Source organism: Piliocolobus tephrosceles, chromosome 3 (assembly GCF_002776525.5).
Source record: "Piliocolobus tephrosceles isolate RC106 chromosome 3, ASM277652v3, whole genome shotgun sequence".
Lineage (NCBI taxonomy): Eukaryota > Metazoa > Chordata > Mammalia > Primates > Cercopithecidae > Piliocolobus > Piliocolobus tephrosceles.
This window is the reverse complement of record NC_045436.1, coordinates 147,141,688-147,147,911: the sequence shown is the minus strand read 5'-3', so window position 1 is coordinate 147,147,911 and position 6,224 is coordinate 147,141,688. Positions and strand designations below refer to the sequence as shown.

The 6,224-nt window shown below is 41.1% G+C and overlaps 1 pseudogene across 1 annotated transcript; it reads left to right on the top strand.

The window, feature by feature from the left end:
• Positions 1 to 1,423: 1,423 nt before the first annotated feature.
• Positions 1,424 to 5,243, top strand: LOC111550845 (annotated as a pseudogene). Its single transcript, XR_002734187.2, has one exon. The product of XR_002734187.2 is annotated as a eukaryotic translation initiation factor 4B pseudogene (transcript).
• The last annotated feature ends 981 nt before the right edge of the window (positions 5,244 to 6,224 follow it).

The window sequence follows — 6,224 nt, the reverse complement described above, 5'->3', positions numbered from 1 at the left end:
AACTTGTCATTATCTACCTTCCTTACTCACTGGGTGACTTCATGTCATCTCAATCCCGCCTGAGACAATTAACTAGATTAAAGGGATTAACACAAATTCTTCATAATTTTTCTAAGCAGTCAAATATCCTCTAACTGAAAAAATGTTCCTAATAAGAATGTTTTTAATTTAGCTATTGACTAATTTTCCCACCAATGTAGTATCACATTTATAATTTAGACGTTATTATTCTAAATGGCTATTTGAGGGCATATTAAGAAAGAAGCTACAATATAAAGAACAAGTATTAGAGTTAAAAAATAATAATAACAATTACATAGTCAGCCTCTTTGAACCTTTAAGGCCCTCATTTACAAAATGTACAACAATGCTTAGCAAAAACGACAAATGAGATAATTATTCAAGAAGCATAAATAAAAGCTTTCTATAAATTCTAAATCACCCCACAAAAGTGGGTAAATTAATTTAAATTTAAAAACCAAACGATTGAATCAAAATATCAGTTGGCTTCTTTGTGGAAATCAACAAGCTGAATCCAAAAATTAGTATGAAAATTTAAGGGACCCAGAATAGCCAAAACAATGCTGAAGAAAAAGAAAAAAGTTGGAGGATTCACACTTTTTCATTTCAAAATTTACCGCAAAGCTATAGATATTGCGACAATGCTGTACTGTCCTAAGGATAGACATGTTGATCAATGGAATGGAATTGAGAGTCCAGAAATAATCCTTAACATTTATGATCATTTCTGACAAGAGCGCTATGATAATTTGATGGTAAAAGAATAGTCTTTGCAACAAATGATGCTCTACACATACAAAAGAATGGACTTGGACCCTACTAAACACCATATACAAAAATTAACTCCAAATGGATCAAAGATCTAAATGTAAGACTCTTAGAAAAAAACACAGGCATAATTCTGAATGAACTTGGATCAGGCAATCATTTCTTTTTTTTTTTTTTTTTGAAATGGAGTTTCACTCTTGTTGCCCAGGCTGGAGTGCAATGGCGTGATCTTGGCTCACTGCAACCTCTGCCTCCTGGGTTCAAGCAATTCTCCTGCCTCAGCCTCCACAGTAGCTGGGACTACAGGCACACGACACCACACTCAGCTAAATTTTTTGTATTTTTAGTAGATACGGGGTTTCACCACATTGGCCTGGCTGGTCTCGAACTCCTGATCTCAGGTGATCTGCCCACCTCGGCCTCCCAAAGTGCTGGGATTACAGACGAGAGTCACTGCACCCAGCCAAAAATTTAAAAACTTCTGTGCTGCAAAACGCATCAAAAAGTTGAAAAGATAACTCACATATTGGGATAAAATATTTTCAAATCATCTATCTGATAAAGGAAGGATTTGTATCCAGAATATATAAAGAACACATACAACTCAACGATAAAAACTTAACCCGCCTTTGCATTCTCTTTCCCTCTCCCAACATGACGGCCTCAGCAAAAAAGAATAAGAAGGGGAAGACTATCTCCCTAACAGACTTTCTGGCTGAGGATGGGGGTACTGGTGGAGGAAGCACCTATGTTTCCAAACCAGTCAGCGGGGCTGATGAAACGGATGACCTGGAAGGAGATGTTTCAACAACGTGGCACAGTAATGATGACGACGTGTACAGGGCGCCTCCAATTGACCTTTCCATCCTTCCCACTGCTCCACGGGCTGCTCGGGAACCCAATATCGACCGGAGCCGTCTTCCCAAATCGCCACCCTACACTGCTTTTCTAGGGAACCTACCCTATGATGTGACAGAAGAGTCAATTAAGGAATTCTTTAGAGGATTAAATATCAGTGCAGTGCGTTTACCACGTGAACCCAACAATCCAGAGGTTGAAAGGTTTTGGTTATGCTGAATTTGAGGACCTGGATTCCCTGCTCAGTGCCCTGAGTCTCAATGAAGAGTCTCTAGGTAACAGGAGAATTCAAGTGGGCGTTGCTGATCAAGCACAGGATAAAGACAGGGATGATCGTTCTTTTGGCCGTGATAGAAATCGGGATTCTGACAAAACAGATACAGACTGGAGAGCTCGTCCTGCTACAGACAGCTTTGATGACTACCCACCTAGAAGAGGTGATGATAGCTTTGGAGACAAGTATCGAGATCGTTATGATTCAGACCGGTATCGTGATGGGTATCGGGATGGCCCTCGCCAGGATATGGATCCATATGGTGGCCGGGATCGCTATGATGACCGAGGCAGCAGAGACTATGATAGAGGCTATGATTCCCGGATAGGCAGTGGCAGAAGAGCATTTGGCCGTGGGTATCGCAGGGATGATGACTACAGAGGAGGCGGGGACCGCTATGAAGACCCATACGACAGACGAGATGATAGGTCATGGAGCTCCAGAGATGATTACTCTCGGGATGATTATAGGCGCGATGATAGAGGTCCCCCTCAAAGACCCAAACTGAATCTAAAGCCTCGGAGTATTCCTAAGGAAAATGATTCCTCTGCTAGTACCTCCCAGTCCAGTCGAGCTGCTTCTATCTTTGGAGGGGCAAAGCCCGTTGACACAGCTGCTAGAGAAAGAGAAGTAGAAGAACGGCTACAGAAGGAACAAGAGAAGTTGCAGCATCAGCTGGATGAGCCAAAACTAGAACGACGGCCTCGGGAGAGACACCCAAGCTGGCGAAGTGAAGAAACTCAGGAACGGGAAAGGTCTAGGACAGGAAGTGAGTCATCGCAGACTGGGACCTCCGCCACATCTGGCAGAAATGCACGAAGGAGAGAGAGTGAGAAGTCTCTAGAAAATGAAACACTCAATAAGGAGGAAGATTGTCACTCTCCAACTTCTAAACCTCCCAAACCTGATCAGCCCCTAAAGGTAATGCCAGCCCCTCCACCAAAGGAGAATGCTTGGGTGAAGCGAAGTTCTAACCCTCCAGCTGGATCTCAGAGCTCAGACACACAGCAGCAATCCCCTACAAGTGGTGGGGGAAAAGTAGCTCCAGCTCAACCATCTGAGGAAGGACCAGCAAGGAAAGATGAAAATAAAGTAGATGGGATGAATGTCCCAAAAGGCCAAACTGGGAACTCTAGCCGTGGACCAGGAGACGGAGGGAACAAAGACCACTGGAAGGAGTCAGATAGGAAAGATGGCAAAAAGGATCAAGACTCCAGATCTGCACCTGAGCCAAAGAAACCTGAGGAAAATCCAGCTTCAAAGTTCAGTTCTGCAAGCAAGTATGCTGCTCTCTCTGTTGATGGTGAAGATGAAAACGGAGAAGATTATGCCGAATAGACCTCTACATCCTGTGCTTTCTCCTAGTTTCTCTCCACCCTGGAACATTCGAGAGCAAATCAAAACCTCTATCCAGACAAGACAAAATAAAACTCACCATCTCCTGAAGACCTTTCTTACCTTTTTTTAACAAACAAAAAATGAAATTATTTTGCATGCTGCTGCAGCCTTTAAAGTATTGAAGTAACTGGAGAATCGCCAATATAGCCAGAGAGAAAGGGACTACAGCTTTTTAGAGGAAGAGTTGTGGTGCGTTATGTCACCACACAGTTGCCAGTGTGATTAGGTGCCTAGGGGCCTCCATTTAGCAGAAATGGTAATGACAGTGATATAACGTCTGGAACCTGGTTGGGCAGTAGGGGAGGGAGGTAGAAGGAAAATTGTGAGATTTCTACCTTTTAGTTTTTATCCTATTGTGGCATATATGAATTCTCAAAACATTATCTGAATAAATTTTCCACTCTTGGAAAGGCAGATTTAGCCTCAACTTGTTTTAGTCTTCAGGAGGCTGCCAGCCCCTCCTCTTATTTAATTCTGAGTTTTGGGGGCCAGCCTAGGGGGAATTTTTTTTAACCCCCCAGGGGGGTAGTTGGGAGTGAGACTATAGGCCATAAAGAATAGGACTGCATTGGACCAAAATAAATGGGAAAATCGTGGTTTGAAAAGAAGCTTTTGGGAAGTGATGAGTCATTTTGCACCAGGTAATAGGGGAAAATTGTGTGACCTCCATCAAACACATGAATGGTTATTTCCTGGAGCAGGAAGCACTTGGGGGTCGTGGTAATTCCCAGTGTTTTCTGTGTCCTAGTTTTACCCTTTCTAAACACTGTCCTTTTTGAAAGTTTGAATATATCCACATTCTGTTGAAACCTTGAAACTAAAAACTTAGACTCTTGTCGTCATCTTAAGTTCTTCGTGCTACTCTTAACCTCCCAAAAAGCAGTCTCTTAAGTCACATAGATGATGTCTTGGGCATTTTCTCTCTCAGCCATGGAGAGTTGTGAAAGGAAGAATCGCTGCTTTTCTCAAGCAAATCGGTTTCTTGATGTCTTTTGGTTCTCACTCCTTGCCTGCTCCTGATGCTTTGACCCCTTTTATAGATCAGAGTGCTCTAGAATCATGGATGGTCTTGGATGGTGGATAAATAGGGACAGGGACAGTTAAATTGGGAGCCTTTTTTACAACCTTGATGAGTTTTTTCCCCCCAAGTTTCCTTCTCCACTGAAATGCTACACCAATGCTTATTGGATTCATGAGGTAGCCAGACCAATGTGTTGTTTTTCTTTATTATTATTTTTTTTAAAGCTTCCCTTGAGAGAATAAATGGTAATGGAGAGAACTATTTAACAAGGTCCTGGTTTCTCTTGCAACACAGTAGCTAAACTTGCCTGCTTGTATGTGCATTTTTGTAGGGATCGGCTTGGTAGACAGTATTAGCAGAGAAAGGACACCTTGATCTTGGTTTGCAAGCCCGTCTCCCATCAGTCCTAGATTAGGCCCTGTTCAGCCATGCAGGGGTGTTGATTTATGCGTGCTGCAGCAGTGGGCATAATATAATTTACCCAGTTGACAAAGGTGTGTACCAAGTGAATTTAAATAATTGGTGTGGATTGGCCAGTAGCTAAGAAGTGGGCTTTTAAAGAGGGTTGAACATTGAAAGGTTGTTGTTTTTTTTTTTTTTTAAAAGGAAAAACCATTGATTGTAGATAATGAAAAGCTAGGGTTTGCCCTCTTCATGTCTACTCTCCTTCCAAATAGTTATATCCAAAACTGTTTTTCCCTCTCCCCTGCCTTGTCCCCCCTATTAAAATAGAAATGGGGATTAATGTCCTGCTCCTGAATACATGTAAAATTTGTACAAAAATATATTCTATGAAAATGATTTGTAATCTGTAGACTTATTACCTGGGAGATGTCTTGATGTAAAATCCCATCCTTTGGGTTGTGGGTTTTTTGTTTTCTCCAAATAAATCTGATCTTTAAAAAAAAAAAAAAAAAAAAAAAAAAAAACTTAACCCAATTGTGAAAATGGACAAAGGATCTGGAAAGTCAATTCTCTGGAGAAAATATACAAATGGTCAATAAGCACATGAAAAGATACTTGACATCATTAGTCATAAGAAAATGCAAGTCAAAACCACAATGAAAAAATCACTTCACACTCACTAAGATGGCTATAATAAAAGGAACAGATAAGTGTTAGCAAAGATGGGGAGAACTGGACCCCTCACAGAGTGCTGATGTGATTGTACAATGGTGCAGCTGCTTTGGAAGACAGTATGGCAGTTCCTTAAAAGACTAAACATAGAGTTGATACCTGACCCAGCAACTTCACTCCTAGGTATCTACCCAAGAGAAATAACACACAAAAATTATGTACACCAGTGTTAACTGCGGTAATACTCAAAATAGCCCCAAAATGGAAACAACCCAAATAGCCATCAACTGATAAATGGAAAAAGAAAATGTAGTATATCAATTCAATAAGATATCATTTGGCAATTAAAAGGACTGCAGTACTGATAACATGCTATGACATGGATGAGCCTAGAAGACATTACCCTAGGGGAAAGGGGCCAGGCATGGTGGTGCACACCTGTAGTCCCAGCTACTCAGGAGGTTGAGAGGTAAGAACCTGGGAACTAGAGGCTGCAATAAGCTGAGATCATGCCACTGCACTCCAGCCTGGGCAATAGAGAATGACTGCCTCAAAAAGAAAAAAAAAAAAAAGATACGCAATCCGAATATTAAATCATCTCCAAGAACCAAGTGTTTTTTGGGAAAACATGGAGCATCTTTCTTTCATTCAGTTGCCAACAACTGTCCATCATTTACCATCCACATGGTAAAATATTAATGTTTACAAAAGAAAATACTTACTTTTATTGTGCCATAGAACTTGATTTTTAAAATACAGGGCTATAAATTCCTTACTACAAAATGATCTTAGTCAGGTAGTTATAAA